Below are 16,939 nucleotides of genomic sequence, written 5' to 3' on the forward strand. Positions count from 1 at the left end.
ACAGTAAATTCTAAGTAAATCTAATGATGTGCTGTATTAGCACGAAATGGAGTAAATAAAGTACATGCATAGCTTTTGCTGATAGGGACAATTTCTTTCCTTGGTAAGATTTCTAGTTTAAGATAGAACACATTCATTCTGAAGATACACAATCAGTATTCAGTGTACATAGAAGGTTAACCTGAAAAGCAATTTAGTAGCAATTCCTACTCATGAAAATAGGAGTTATTTATCAATAAGAAAAGGGATAATACAATTTATAAACCTCAATAGATGTGTTGTTCAAACTTTTATGTGTTATAAAAAGAAGCTAATCATTAATGATCAGCTAAATTTGTGGCACTTGTAACTAATGTAGTTGTATTCAACTCTAAGTTGGAATTAGGTTGAAAAAAATCTAGATGCTGAGGAGACAGCTCAGGTGGTATAGTGATTGTCTTGCAAAAATGAAGACCAGAGATTCCCAGAACCCATGTCAAGAAAGCCAGACAATGTAACCTCACAGACACTTGATGTGTCAGGGTAGGGGGGATACCCAGGGGGAATCCCACCTGCTCAGAGGAGAAGGGGAGAGGGGAATGGTGGGGGAAGGATTGTGGGAAGGAGTGACTGGGAAGGGGTCAGTGAGGGTGATGTAAAGTGAATAAGTAAAAAAATGAATAAATTTTTAAAAAGGCCAGGCAATGGACAGCTCAGGAATGAAGTGCTTGATATGCAATTAACAACCTGAGGTTGGAGCCTAAAGACTTAGGTAAAAACTGGTCATGGTGGAGTGTGCCTATGACCCCAGTGCTACATAATAGTGGTTACAGGCAGATGCTGCAGGTTCCTTGGGCAGCTATTCAAGCTGAAACTTGACTTCAGTTTCAATGAGAGAGCCTATCTCACAAAATAAATAGAGAAGCAACTGAGGAAGACATCTTACTGTTGTCCTAATCTCCACATACCTGTACACACTCAGATACCACTCACACCAACACATCATTTTAAATTTTAAAAAGCTTGGTGTAGTATTATATGTTTGTAGTTCCAGCACTGAGAACGTGGAGACAGATGAATCCTTGAATATGTGGCAAGTTCTAGGCCATAGAGGGACTCTGTCTCAACAACAAGAAGATAGTGCTGAAGAATAATACCTTGTCTGAAACAAAAGTCAAACCAAAATAAAAGCCATTAGGAAACATTTTCAGTCTCAAGCTCTGATAACCTTTTATTTTTTATTTTTGGATCTATTTAACTTATTTATTAGTTATGTATATGGAGTCTATCTTTTTATTATGAAATATATGTAAATATTTAGTTTTATTTATAAAATGTCAATATTTGGTTTTCATATGAATTTGACTTCAGAGTTCTCATAAGATTACTTTTGTTGAGTGAAGATGTGAATATCATGAATCATATGAACTTTTAGATCATATTTAATTTATTCTAACATTTTCAAAAATTCAACCACTGCCATATACAAACAATGTGATTTTGATAAAAAGAAATGTGGTTGGTTTACTAAAACAAAGCCGTGACTTTGAAAAATTAATAAAACATTTATAAATGGGTAGAGACGTACATGGAATAAAGGTTGGAAAGAATGAAAGGCTGGACAGCTGGCTCAGCAGTTAAGAGCACTTGCTGCCCTTGAAGAGGACCTACGTTCTAGGGCCAGCACACATATCAGGCTGCTCACAACTGGCTGTAACACTAGGAGACCTGACACAATCTGACCTACGCTGGATCCCACAGGCATGCACATACACTTAATAAATAAAAAAACGAATGTTAAAGAAAATGCAGATATAGTTTTATTTATGGAGGCTGGAGGAATACACCATGTGCTGATGCTCAAACATGTATGTGTAGATGCTCATACATGTGTATGCATGTGGAGGCCAGAAAATAACCTTGGGACCTGAAAACATGCAGGCCTGGATGCTTTCTCACTCAGCAACTCTCTTTTACATTGGAATTATAGATATGAATTAGTCACTAGGTTCAGCTTCCTCAATGAGCTAACCACAAAATTAATCATACATTAGAACACAAACAGGTATGCCTGTTTTTAACCTAACATGTAATACAAATTTCAGTTCTTAGGCATTTTTCTCCATATTTTAAGGCTACTTAAGCCAATATTTCTCAAGCTAATTGTAATTAAGAACTAGGTTTTCTCCCAATTTATCACCTATGGATATAATCATGTGGTTAGTTGTTGTAACATAGTTAAATTGCCATAAAGATTTTTAAATATTTACTTCCATCTTTGTATTTATCTCATCATAGTCTATCAATGCAGTATGTCCCTACATGTCACATCACTGGCTTAAACCATACAACAAATGTAATACTTTCCATATTTCGTCAAGAAAACCTATGATATTCCTCTTCCCAAAAAAGAATTTGGCACACAGAAACAAAACAAAACAAAACAAAACAAAACAAAACCCACTACATTAAATATTTAATACAAGAGTCAGGCTTGGTTGGAAGTCCTTTAATCTCAGCAAGTGGATCTCTGTGAATTCAAGGCCATTCCAGTTTATATAGTGAGTTCTAGGCAAGGCAAGTCTACAGTGAGCAAGATCCTGTCAAACAAAAAATGTACAAATAAACAACCCTAAAAGTATTTAATAAAAAGACATTTTACAGAAATCCAGAGCATAAAAATGCAACAAAAACAGAACCTCAGAACATATTAGTCAAGATATCCTGAACACAAAATTAAAGTTCCTTACCAGATGAATGACTTGAACCAAGCACTTAGTTTTCTCAAGTCTGAGTTTCCTCATCTATAAAAAGAAATAAAACCTGGTTCAAAGCTTACCAAAACCAAGTAATATATTTAAGCTATCAGAATGCTTATGACAGAAAATGCTAAAAGCAATCCCTTTATTGCTTCCATCACTCCCTATTAAATCAATATAATACTAGGAAATATGCTAATTATGGGTGAATGCATTCTAATTAGCCTGGGTTGTGGACCTGAATTGTTAAGTATAAAACTCAGTCTCATCATGAATGGTTTTGTGAACACAAATAAAAATGGTGCTCTTTTTAAAATGTGCTTGCTTATGATTTTATTAGTCAACGTCTTGAGTTTCACATCAATGGATTCAAGCAAAGACCTGATGGAAACTTTCAGCAAAGAAAAAAATGCATCTATATTTATTTTTTTCTTTTCATTCTCCCCACCTCCTTTTTTTTTGGTGGAGGGTAAGGTGGGGGTGGGGTGGAATTGAATGTCCTGGGAATTGAACTGAGTCTCTCTCATACTAGCATGCACCCTATCGCTAAGCTATACCATCAGTCCTCTATGGACCTTTTTATTTCAATTGTAACTTTTTTTATGTCAACATCTACTAATATAGTATAAAACTATTCTAACAGTATTTACAATATATTAATGATTTTTAAGTATCTTAAAATGATTAAAAAGTGTATAGGAGGATGTATTTACGGTATTTGTAAATCTAACACAATCATTCCAAAGGAGTTTGAGTTTTGGAGCAGTTTTGTCATGAGCAGGACTGAGGCTCTGGGAATTGCTTTCCTGAAGATAATAGAGTGACTGCACTTAACATGTCTATTTGATTATCTGAATAATGGGTGAAACCTTACTTAGAACTAAAACCACAAACAAGATCCTCACCACAACTAAGACACAGAACATTTTCATGCATCTTAAACTCATCACCATGTTACCCTTCTATTTCTTCTACAAACGACTTTTGTTTAAAATAATTTTAAAACATCCCAATCTTCCTGTGAAACTAGTCACTTCATATAACTTGGTATTATGTTTGCATCAAAATTCATGTTGAAATTCAATTCCTAATAGGAAATATTAAGAGGTATGTTCACTGATCATTAAGCCAGTGGTACTCTCTTCATCCATGGATTAATCCATTATTAAAGAGTGAAACTAATCATAGGTTTACTCCAAGACTGGGTCTGTTATAAGACATCAGTGTGGCCACCTTATATGAGCTCCTCAACCCATGTGAGGCACAGCCTCAGGACTCTGCTGTCAGTCCTCACCAGAGAGAAAGATCTCACCAGGTGCTGATACCTTAACACTGAACCTCTAGAACCTTGCACTGAACAAATCTTTTTTTTTATTGGATGTTTTATTTACATTTCATATGTTACCCCCTCACTCCCCCCAGGAACCCCCTATCCTATCATCCCTCCTCCTGCTTCTCTGCGGATGTGCCCCTACCTACCCCCCCACTCCCACCTCCCCACCCTCAAATTCCCACCCACTGGGGTGTCCAGCCTTCATGAGACCAAGGATCTCTTCTCCCACCTATGCCTGACAGGGCCATCGACCCTTACATATACAGCTGGAGCCATGGATCCCTCCCTAAGTGCTCCCAGGCTGGTGGTTTAGACCCTGGGAGCTCTGGTTGGTTGTTGTTCTCCTTATGGGGCTGCAAACCCTTTCAGCTCCTACAGTCTTCACTCTAACTCCTCCATTGGGAACCCCATGATCAGTTCAATGGTTAGCTGTGAGCATCTGCCTCTGAATATGTTAGACTCTTGCAGACCTCTAAGGAGTCATCTATATCAGGCTCTTATCAGCATGCACTTCCTGACTTCCACATCAGCGTCTACCTTTGGTGACTGCACATGAGATGGATACCCAGGTGGAATGGTCTCCAGACAGCTCCTCCTTCAGTTTCTGTCCCTCACTTTGTTCCATATTTGCTCCCTTGAGTATTTTGTTGCTCCTTCTAAGAAGGACCAAAGCACCCCCACTTGGTCTTCCTTCTTCAGGAGCTTCATGTGGCCTGTGAGTTGAATTTTGGGCATTTCAAGGTTCTGAGCTAATATCCAATAATTAGTGAGTGAATACCATGTGTGTTCTTTTGTGATTGGGTTACCTCACTCAGGATGATATTTTCTAGTTCCATCCATTTACCTAAGAATTTCTTGAATTCATTGTTTTTAATAGCTGAGTAATACTTCAGTGTGTAAATGTACCACCTTTTTTGTATCCATTCCTCTGTTGAAGGACATCTGGGTTCTTTCCAGCTTCTGGCTATTATAAATAAGGCTGCTATGAACATAGTGGAGCATATGTCCTTGTTGTATGTTAGAGCATCTTCTGGGTATATGCACAGGAGTGGTATAGCTGGGTCCTCAGGTAATACTATGTCCAATTTTCTGAGGAACTGCCAGGCTGATTTCCAAAGTGGTTGCACCATCTTGCAGTCCCACCAACAATGGAGGAGTGTTCCTCTTTCTCCACACCCTCGCCAGCATCTACTATCATTTGAGTTTTTGATCTTAGCCATTCTGACTGGTGTGAGGTGGAATCTCAGGGTTGTTTTGATTGGATTTCCCTGATGACTAAGGATGCTGAACATTTCTTTAGGTGCTTCTCGGCCATTCGAGTTTCCTCAGTTGAAAATTCTTCGTTACGCTCTATACACTACTTTTTAATAGGGTTATCTGGTTGTCTGGAGTTTAATTTCTTGAGTTCTTTGTATATATTGGATATTAGCCCTCTATCAGATGAAGGATTGGTAAAGATCTTTTCCCAATTTGTTGATTGTCGTTTTCTCCTATTGACAGTGTCCTTTGCCTTACAGAAACTTTCTACTTTTATGAAGTCCCATTTGTCAATTCTTGATCTTAGAGCATAAGCCATTGGTGTTCTGTTCAGGAACTTTTCCCTTGTGCCCAAGTATTCGAGGGTCTTCCCCACCTTCTCTTCTATTAGTTTCAGTGTATCTGGTTTTATGTGGAGGTCCTTTATCCCACCGAACAAACCTTTACTCAATAAATTACTCAGTGTACAGCATTATAACATCATGTCCTAGAAACTTGGACTAAAAAATTCAAATTTGTTTTTTTCTTAAAGCGAGACAAGCAAATCATAATGGCATTTGAAACTTTTCAGGAGTCATTAACAGTAGTTTTTCTGACTTGACCTAAAGAACCATGTGAAAATTTAGTTAGTTCTTTCAAACTGACAACTCAGACAAATTGAACTGGAATTGCTATTAAACATAATTTGTGTGATGTTATTTCTCTGTCAAAAAAATGAAGAATGGCTGTCTATAAAAAAGTGAAGATGTCTTTGAGTAAATGAGGTTCTATACATTTATTCTGTGTTTTATGGTATAAAAAGAGAAAAATTTTAGGAACTAAATACTGTATCAGAGTACCTACACTTATTATGCTTCACTTAAATGGTTGGTTATAAAAGTAGAATTCCTAACAGGCATACAAAGATCCTTTGCTCAGTTTAGTGCTTGCTGCACTCTCTATGCAAAGGAAAGAAACAAGAAGGCTGAGGAGTAATATCCTCTAATTACTCACTTCTTATAAACAAATTAGTATTTACTATGTTCATGCACACCTGTGTTATGTATGGCATGTATATGTGGTATTCTTGGAGGCCAGTGATGTGTGACAGACCCCTGGAGCTGCAGATTCACCAGGCTGCAGTATTGCTAGGAACCAAACTCAGATCCTCTAAAAGAGTGGTACATATTCCTGACTATTCAGCTATCTCTTCAGCCCAATTACTCCTTTCTAAAGACAACCTGATGGCTGTTTTTATCACAGTGCAAGTATATAAAGGAATTCTGACAAACACCAGCAATAGAGGCCATGTAAGGGGAAAAAAACTATATATTAATGTTCTTACCATATGTTTTTGACTAAATTAAAATTATCACTAATTTCTATCATCTGGAAATTTAATGTGACAATTAGTATGTCTATTTCATTTTAGTTAAAAGTTCTGAGTTTCAATATTAACTTGACAATAAATAATAATAATAATCTTTAACCAACTATTTATGATTCAACCACACAATGCTGGTCTTCTCACTATGCTAGGCCTATTTCATTTAGCATAATGTCCTCAACACTTATACACTGTAGCATGTGTCAAACTTTCCTTTTTAAGGCTGAGTAATATTCTACTCCATGGACTACATTGTCTGTTTATCAGTTTATCTGTAAATACACATTTAGGCTGTTTCCACGTCTCCTAACTAGTGCTGCTACAAACTTTGGCTGCAAGCATCTCTCTACCACTCTACTTTCTGTTTCTACCTATGGATTTATGTGTGTGGTGTGCATATTTATGTTTGTGTATGTATAGGATCACGTGTGTGTGTGTGTGTGTGTGTTTGTGTGTGTGTGTGCAGGTGCATATAATCATAAGTGCATATATAAAGGTCAAAGACTGATAGGCTTCAACTGAACCCCAAGCTCACATATATATACTAATCTAGATGGCCAGATTGTTCTGAAGGAATCCCTCTCTACCTTCCAAGCAGAGTTACAGGCAGCCCACCAGGCCCATCCAGCATTTAGTGGGTTCTGGAGAACCAAACTGCTCTTATTATGCTGTGTGGCAAGTGCTTTATCTCCCCACTCCAGGGTTTAATACTTTGGGAACTATCATTCTATTTTCCATTTGGTTGTACCATTTTATGTTCCTTGTCCACTGCACACAAGGTTCTAATTTTTCTATCGATGCACTAACACTATTTTCTGTGGAGTGTTTTGTTTTGGAATTAGCCAGCCTAAGGGGTGAGAGTAGTATTTCTGCATCTTTCATTCTGCATCTTCTTTTCATGTTTACTGGACACTGAGAACTTTGGAGAGTTATCTTTTCACAGGCCATCTTTTAACTGGGATGTGTGTAGTTGAATTTAGTTCTCTATGCATGCTGAACCTGTATTTTCTCCTGCTCCATGGGCTGTTTTCTCACTGTTATTGCCTGTGCTTCTGGTGTGTTATAGGAGACTCACTGCTTTTCTCTATGCTTTTTTTCTAGGATGAGTTTTTATTGTTTGAAATCTTACATTTAGGTCTTTAGTTAATTAATTTTGGAGTATATGAAGATCAAGTTTCATTTTTCTGCAAGGTGTCTATATAATTTTTCTAAGACAATTTGTTGAAGAGATTGTCCTTCACATGCTGGATGGTCCTGGCATTTTCATGAAACAATATTTGACTATACATTTATATTATGAGATTTATATTATGATGCTCCATTTTATTCCATGGTCCCTATGTCTTTATGCTACTACCATACTGTCTTGAGTACTGTTGCCCTTTAATCTTTTTTAAAGCCAGCTTTTGTATTTCTTGTCTCAAACATTAAATCCCTGCTGTATCTGGTTAGCACCTACTCACCCTTCAGGTCTCAGACCTTATACAGAAACAGCAGTCTTCCTGACCATCCCATTCTTCTATCCTCAGTTTCTACTGTATATTATTCCTCTATCTTAGAGCTCGCCTTGCTTTCCTGTAATGACTTGTGACTCCCAGGGTCACAATCTCAATGACAGAGGGGCCTCATCTATAAATTAGGCTTTCATGGCTTCTAGCAAATACTTTACCACAGTTCATAATCAGTACACATCATCAACACTGGACCACAGTGTTTTTTCCATGCTCAGCTGGTAAAAAGAATAAATAAACTCTATGTACTGATTTAGAAAATGCTTCTAAGATATATAAACTAAAAAAAAAAACAAAAAACAAAAAACAAGATGTGGGAGTACTTATAAAATTATAACTTACTAAGAAAGGCAGGTATATATTAATTTGTATGTATATGATGCCTCTCAAAAATAACAGAAAAATAAAGTTGATTATCTTCAGATAGAAATCATTCTTTCTACAGATAGAAATCAGGGAATGACGCGAAGGATGGGAAAACGAGTTTTCACTATATACTTTTAAAATTACAAGAAGTGTTTTCTATTTATGACAATGTTTTAAAAAAAAAATTGAAAAAAGAATGACGAAATAATGTCCCTAAAGAGTATCAGTTAGAGGCTGAAGATACAGCTCAATGCCTAGCACATGGAAGGTTCTGTTTTCATCACTGTGTGTTTTCCTAAGACAAAGGCAGATGGAGAAAGTGAATATGAGTGAAGTAGAATAACAAAATTTAAAATGAGTAAGATTTGCATCTTAAGTGTAATTTGTGAAAGAGTTACTGTCTTTGTCAAAGGATTAATCAGGCAACCCTGTAGAACAGTCATTCTCAACCTGAGAGTTGAGACCCTTTGTGGGTGTTCAATGACTAATGGCTGCCTAAGACCACTGGAAAACACAAATATTTATATTACAATTCATAATAGTAGCAAAATTACAGTTATGAAAGAGAAATAAAAATAATGTTTTACGATTGAGGGTCAGCACAGCATGAGGGCTGTATTACAGGGTGCAGCTGTAGGCAGGCTGGGAAGCACTGCTGGAGAGACTCTCTTAGGGAGGAGCTTTACCCCACATCAAGAAAACAAAAGATACAAACAAACAAACCCTTGTTAGTCCTGCGAGTAACTACCTTATAAGTGGATCCACTAACCTAAATTAAACCTTCAGATGTTTGCAGCTCTGACCAACTGGCAACTGCAATACTTCATAGCCAATACTTCACAGCCAAGGTCTTCTATCATCTTTGAACAAAACAAAAATCAATAAATCAACCAACCAACCAACCAATCAACCAACCAACCAACCAACCAACCAACCAACCAACCCTACTGAACTGTGACAGACAGTATTTTAAGTCAGTACGACTTGAGATGACTTAGATAACGGTTAAAGTTCACTGTGAACTTGCTGGATTTGAATTCACATACAAGACACACATCAAGCCTTGCCTGTGTGGGAATTTACAAAAGATTCCGCTGAGGAGAGGGGAAGAACCACCATGCCAGTGACATCATCTCCTAGAGTGAGGTCATAGACTGACTAAAAAGCAAAGGTTGAGGAAAGCAGCTGAACACCAGTATTCATCTCTGCTTCCTATCACTTCCTATCTGTGGACACAATGTGACCAGCTGCCTCACTTGAGATCTTACTTCCCACAAGGATGGACTGTACTCTTTAGCCATAAGCCAACATGAACCCTTCCTCCCTTAATTTCCTTCTCATAGGGTATTTGGTCACAGCAGCAAGAAAGATAACCAATTCAATTTTGCATGCAACAATACCTAACTAGAAAAATTTATTCACAATTAATATTTTTCTTTTTTTAAAGGTATATATTCTGTTGAGTGTAACTCAGTCCCACGATTGCAAGCCTTGCCTGTCTACTACAAAAGATGGCCAGACTTTATATCTTCCATTACTAGAAGCCCTCACTAGGGAAAGTTCTAAACACACTTTGTTTTCCAAAAAAGATTTATGTTTGGAGTTCCTGGTTTTGCTGCACTCTATAGGCATGATAACAGTAAACACAAGCTGATGACTATAAAATGTTTTGTTTCCTAGTAATGCCCTACAACAGAAACTGACAGATCTAATATGAATCCCCAGAATGTCAGTCATTTCTAAGATTCAGTACTTAATAATTCACAAAAATAAATGCATGATCAATGAAATGAAGAAGGGGGTATTGATTCTGTATTCTAAAAGACATAGTATAGTGATTATCAGATCACATTAAACTAACTGCATCAAGTTATAGAATCAGGTAGGCCTGGAGAAGTCACTTTGAGGACTCTGATGCCATAAACTAATTATGATGCTAGAACCCCATTCAGGCTCAAAGTTGAGTTTCCAATTGATGATGCCACTGTCCACAATAAGGAGGTCACTGAAATATGAATGCCAAAATGACAGACTAGCTTTAAAGCAAGTACTGTGCTTTGTTATTTTCTTAAGAAAATACTCTTCAGAAAAAAAATAAAACATCCCACATGGTAAGATATTTTTGTTAGAGTGTATAGAAAAGCTACTGCGCCAGTTCTGTCTTTTGAAAAAAGCATAATTAGTTATCTGAGATGGCATTTGTGGCATACAAAATATTCTAGAAATTTTACCTGGAAATTTTGGAAAAGTAGCATACTGAAAGGGTTTTAAACAGCTGATATTTTTCTTTTTCAACATTAGAGAACACAACTGAAAGCAACTGAAAATGTAGGCTCCGTATCTTCTTGATTCAAAGCACTAAGACTGCTGTTCATTTATAGTCATTGTGATTGTCAGCTGTCATTCAATGACATCTGTGGCACCTATACTGCTGATTTATGTTCTAGGAAACAATGAAGAGACCACTTCTTAGGGGTACAGTCTTTCTAAGGACACAGATTAAACAGCTTGTTTCTAAACCCAGTATGGTGCTGCATCCCAAACCTTAAACTAACAGCAATCTAACATCCAGCTGAGTAGCAAATCCCTGAGAGTACAGAGAGCTCTATATCACCATGAGGGGTTTTGTTTTGAAAATAGGAACCTCAATCTAACACAAAACAACAGCCAACTTCTGGCTCAAATCTAGATACATGTTTATAAATTCTCACAGCCACCTGAGACACAAAACTGTCCATGCAAAAGAACAGAGAATCTATTTTCATACCAGTTCCTATGAATGAATGTCCTTCCAAAAGACAGGAACATTTCTTATTATACCAGAGGAAAAGGGGGAGAAATGACAGAAGCATTTCTCATTACCACAGAGGAAAATGAAATGTGAAAACAATGAAAACCTCGCCATATAAACTTGAAGTGGTAAGAGAGGAGATGAGGAGGAGTGAGCTGTACTTTTAAGCCCATCATCTTATTTACTCTTTCAGACCCCTTCCTTCAGAAGTTCCTTCTGAAAGTATATAAAAGGTTATTTTTAAAAAGTGTATATTTTATCTCTCTAGATCACTTGCTGTGCCCTCCCCCCCAGCCTCGAGCAGGCCTAAAGGCTTGTTCACCACAATAGACCAAATAATAGGACCTAGGTGGAGTTTCCCACCTTGGGTGCACTCACAGCCTGCTACAGGAACCTAGAAAAATAACTGCCCGCTGAGCTTGCCTTGAGACATCTCTGGCTGTGACTAAGGATGGATTCCCCCACCCATCTCCGGCTGAAACTAGAAGGGGTTTGGTAGAGCTTTCCCTTTAAATTGAGAGCTGAACATTAAACTTCGAGCCTTGATTAGAATACTTTGTCTTGGCTTCATCTTTTCTTGCCCCCGTCCCTTTTTTCATTTCCAGCCCCCCTTTCAGGAGAATCTGGTTGGTCCGTGGCCGCAGGCGGCTAAAACTTGCTTAACAGAAGGATCTTGCTTCTAGGATTTAGGTTTTCTTCCTTTTAGAAGGTTTAGTTTAAAGATGACTTATTGTACCAAAGATGCAGTTCTAGCTTTTTATTATACGTGTGACACTAGTAACATTAAGACAGTTCTGAAAACACAGGCTAGCTCCGTAATGATCACACTAAGTTTTCTTTGTACTCTATCTGTGAGTTTAACATCTTTAGTTGTTGTCTATCAATTTTTTGCTCATTTGGGTTTTGGGTTTTTTTGTTGTTGTTTGTTTGTTTGTTTGTTTGTTTGTTTTGTTTTGCAGACAAGGATTCTCTATGAAACAGCCCTGGCTGGCCTCCAACTCACAGATCTGCCTGCCTCTGCCTCCCAAGTATTGGGATTAAAGGTATTCACCACCACAGCCCAGTTTCTAAATTGTATTTTAAAAGGATGCTCTAACATTTTGAATTTTCAATAAAGCCATCTCCCACGTTACCCACAAATAAGACATCAAAAGAAGTTCAAATTTTTTGATTAACTAAATACTTATGGAACTTTGGGCCATCACCCACCAGACAGATGACTTCATGGATTCTTTAGCCTGGGGAGGGTAAACAGTGAATTAGAGTGAGGAAGGTATCTCTGTCCATTCTCTTTGAATCCCTCCAACTACACCAAGAAGAAAGTCTTAACTTTGGTGCCAGGATGGCATCAAGAACAACACTGAAATTCTGGCTACTCTCCCTTTTAAACAAAGAACGTTCAGTCTGAAGGTTTATTCAGGGAACATGCATTTCTAGATAGAAGCTTTCAGCAGGACTGTTTTATTTATTTATTTATTTATTTATTTATTTACCTATGTCTGCCTTCTGTTTATAACAAGAGTTATCAACTGTTGACCAAAGCATATTTTAAGTCTTTTTGGAAAAATAATCACATCAGTACATAAGCGTAATTATATAGGAAACTACTTTGTATATATGGCCAAAGGGAAACATTTTTTAATGCTGAATTAAATTATCTATTTGATCAAGACAAGATATTTGTGATGTGTATGTATTCATCTACTTAGCCATCATGAAGGACGAAAGATTTTTTTAAGTACAGGTAAAGCAGAAAAGGAAATAACTGAAAATGAAGTCATTCATGGATGAGGTGGTATACAGGTAGGGCTTGAAAGATAGAATTCAGACAAGCATAAAGGAAGAGAACTCTAAACAAGGGAAACAGAACAATACACCTCTGACTGGTAGCATGTTGGATATATGGATTGTAGAATTGTTAAATCTATAGTATAATTATTAATGTATTATTAAATAAATGTATATTGAATAAATTTTTCCTTAAGAAATTTAATAGTGTCTTTGATCTGTAAATGTAAAGTCACTGACGTATAAGGCTTATTGGGCTTATAAAAGAGGTAAATAAACCAAGTAAAACGAGAAATCAGTTTAGAAACATGTGAATCAAAACAGTATTTTCCAACAATAAACTGCTAATAAAAACTTTTAGCTACTAAAGAAAATATTAGCTTTACATATCTACTAAATAGTTTTATTTTAGAGATCAAATTTACCATATTTAAAGCTTATCTATTAGAATTAAATATTCTAAGCAGGGTATGGTGGTGCACACAGTGCTCTGGTGGAACAGACAGTCAGATCTCTGAGTTCAAGGCCATCCTGGATTTTGGAATGAGTTTCAGAACAGCCAGGACTATACAGAGAAATGCTGTCTTGAAAAAACAAATAAAATTAAATATTCTATACCCAATTCCTGCAAACTAAGGTGTGCAATAATAGCACTTATTCAAAGTAATAAAGGAGATGAAATATCTTCAAGGTTGAAGAATACTAGTGATACCTTCCAAAAGGCTTGGTCCCAAGCTATTGCAGCCATTTGCAGGGAGTGAGGAGGAATGGGTGTGTGTTTGGGAACTTCAAAGAGTGAAGCTAAGAGGAAGTAGTAGGTTGGGCTTGAGGAGGGATATGGCAGGGATGGGCTGAATCTTCCCAAGTCCCCCTCTTTCTTGCCCACCATGAGGTAAATAGTTTCTCCCATGCCATTTTACCTGACCAGAGGCAGAGGAGCAACAGAGCAAAGGACAGGGACAGCAACTGGGATCTAAAAGTTTTTTTCTCCCTGCTCCTCAGTTAAGGTGACAAAATGCCCAGCATGATACTTAACAGAATTTAGCCAAGAGATTTAATTTTCAACATTTAGATACTGTTTCCAAACAGTCAGAAATAATACTATCAGACTTTTTTGACCTTTAGTTCTCTTTAGTTATCCCAGATTTAAAAATCATTAAGCACTGAATACATTTTACATAGCTTTCATATTTTATTGTTCTGAAATGCCTAACTAGAAGGAGAAATCAGTATAGTAAAAGTAAAACCATTATCAACAAGTCTTTGTTTGTTGGAACTTTAAAGAGCCATTCTACAAACATTCAATAACTGCAAAAATCAAACCAAAACATCAATTGAAAAAAAGCATCAAGAAGCTGGAAAAAGGATACTCTTCTGCTATAAATGAAAGCATTAGGGCCAATAGTGATGCAAGCATCCTTAATATTAAGTTTTTTTTTTAACTAAAGATACTTAAATTTCTTTTGTTATACCAATGAGGTCTCACTAGATCTTCATGCTCCAGATACCTTAGACAGCAACAAGGGGTCAATGCATGGCTTTTTCCACTTGGAAGCAGACATACCTCTAGGACAATAATTCTGAAATTAGTATCATGTGTTATTTTATTCTAGGAGATTAGGTAAGCATTCTACCATAAGCCTGCATTAGAAAATGGGCTCTCTGGTTAGCTACCTCTGGGAAATGTTATTTAAACTTTCCTTTGGAAATTATATGCATGCAAGCATAACATAAAGTCTTTGAGGAGCTGCCTTCATAAGCAAACCAAAGTTAAACTTGGGGGAAGGAGGTTTGGCTTGGTGGTAGAGTGTTTGCCTTGTATTAGAAATACCTCAGATTTGATCTCCAGTACTGAAAACAAAAGTTAAGCTTTGTTAAATCTAGTGTGTTGTCACATAAGTTGACATGGAACACTATTTAGGGGAAGTAAACTATTGCTTTAGTAGTATAGTCAGTCTTGACAGGAAACAGCAATTTGGAAAACCATGATCTCTTCAAATTTCCTGATGCTGTACATGTGCAAGGCCCTAGTTTCCATTCCTTCCCAGCACCCCAAGAAAAAAGTTTACAGTGGGTTGGGAGCACAGGCTTGTGGTAGAATCTTACTAAGCATGCACAAGGTCCTGGTTTCCAATCGCAGTACCACTAAAACAAAATATCAAAACCAAACACCAGAACGCACGCGTGCGCACACACACACACACACACACACACACACACACACACAGAGAGAGTAACTGAGGGCTAGAGAGATCACACTCAGTTAGCAGCAAAGCCAGAACTTTGAACCTTAGCTCTCCACCCCAAGGCTACAGTTGTTTCTACTATTGAAATTACAAAGTAGGGCTAGTCATAACAGACTGTAAAACAATTAATTTAAATTTGACGTTTGGGTCACAGTGTCACATTTTTGGTCTGTGTTTCCTTCAGGGGTTTAAATTCTTTATTAAAAATTAGGTCCCCAAAAGGAGATTCCTTTTAGCAGTTCTGAGGAATGACAAAGTTTAACTAGAAGTAACCATTACAACAAGGCGTTCAGACTACCTGGGCTATAAATTACCTATAATTTTTGTCAGCTCAAGTCCAAGGGGTGACTTACTTAGCACATAGGGACGCCATACTAACAGGAACAAATACAGCCAACCTCAAAATGGCAAGACCTTACCACCTACATATGGGGCTATCATCACCAGAATGAAAAGTTTTGCCTCCATATATGTTCAGAGCTACTAAATGAGGGAGATTCCTGTATGTTAATTATCAAAAAACAAAAATGTGTTTTGACTACAACCTCTAAATCTGACTTTTCGACTTCACAGAACTCCGAGATAATATAAGAATTAACAAGACACAATTCGTTTGGTGGGGAGAAAGTACAGTTGCGTGCTATTCCCTCCTCAACAGGATGAGGATGAGGTAAGTATGGTTATGGTGCAACTTTCAAAGCCTTGGAAATCAAAGGTGAGGACTGTTAACAACTTCCGTGTGCTAGCTCGACTTCCTCTTGGTGAACTTGGCTCTGCTTCCGAAACCTTCTGCACCTGCACACTGGCGGGCCTCGGCGTCGCCTCAGTCCCAAAAGGGACCCACCATGCGGGCGAGGCAGCGGGGTGCCGGGAAGCCTCCAACAAAGGCGCCCGGCACCCGCGCCCAGGTGACGCCTCCCTCAGCCCCGCGCCGGCTCTGCCCGCCTAAGGCCGCGGACGGACAGGCCCCGGGTCCCACCGCCCGTCCCGGTCAGGGCCCCGTTCCCCCCGAGGCGGGCTCAGGTGGGGGCCGGGCGGTGACACCCCGAAGCCACCACCGCAGACCATCCCGGGAGACGCCCGCCCGAACCATGCCGCGTCTCGCCGCGCGACCGCGCCGGGGGCGGGGATGCTGTTACCTGCCGCGGGCTCTGCCGCTCCCCGCTGGCGCCGCTCTCTTGGCAACCACGGCAGCCACGGCAGCCGCACGAAGGCCGCCAGCCGAGGGCCTAGTGACAGCTACCAGCGTGCACCGCGCGCGCCCACGCCGGCGTCGACGTCGGCGGCCTCGGTCCCCGCCCCCGTCCGCTGCTCGGCGGCCACTGCTAGTCGGCGCCACAGCGCCCTCATGCGGGCGACCGTAGAGATGGCGGCGAGAAGGCAGGAGCAGGTGTTTGCAACTAGCCAGAGGAACCCTCCTTTTGATGGTTGGGGGGAAATTGAAGATATCTCTGAAGTATTCTTTAAGTACGATCCAGAGGATTCACCAATACTTTATGTGAGTAATTTCAGGCTCAGTCTGTGTGGAACTGAGAGACAGTTT

General features: G+C 38.6%; 1 protein-coding gene across 4 annotated transcripts in view; it reads right to left on the minus strand.

The window, feature by feature from the left end:
• Dop1a (DOP1 leucine zipper like protein A) overlaps positions 1-16,613 on the minus strand; it is a 98,103-nt gene extending 81,490 nt beyond the window's left edge. For 2 of the 4 annotated variants that reach the window (XM_028756240.1, XM_028756237.1), the window contains exons 1-2: positions 16,536-16,567; positions 2,730-2,783 (exon numbers count right to left, since the gene is read on the minus strand). The gene's annotated coding sequence lies outside the window, so the exon portion shown is untranslated. Of the gene's footprint in view, positions 1-2,729; positions 2,784-9,340; positions 9,392-16,535 lie in introns of those variants that run through there. The other 2 variants (XM_028756239.1, XM_028756238.1) reach the window with 2 other exon arrangements.
• Positions 16,614-16,939: the final 326 nt, after the last annotated feature.

The sequence above is a fragment of the Grammomys surdaster genome, unplaced genomic scaffold (assembly GCF_004785775.1).
Source record: "Grammomys surdaster isolate TR1022 unplaced genomic scaffold, NIH_TR_1.0 126113, whole genome shotgun sequence".
NCBI lineage: Eukaryota > Metazoa > Chordata > Mammalia > Rodentia > Muridae > Grammomys > Grammomys surdaster.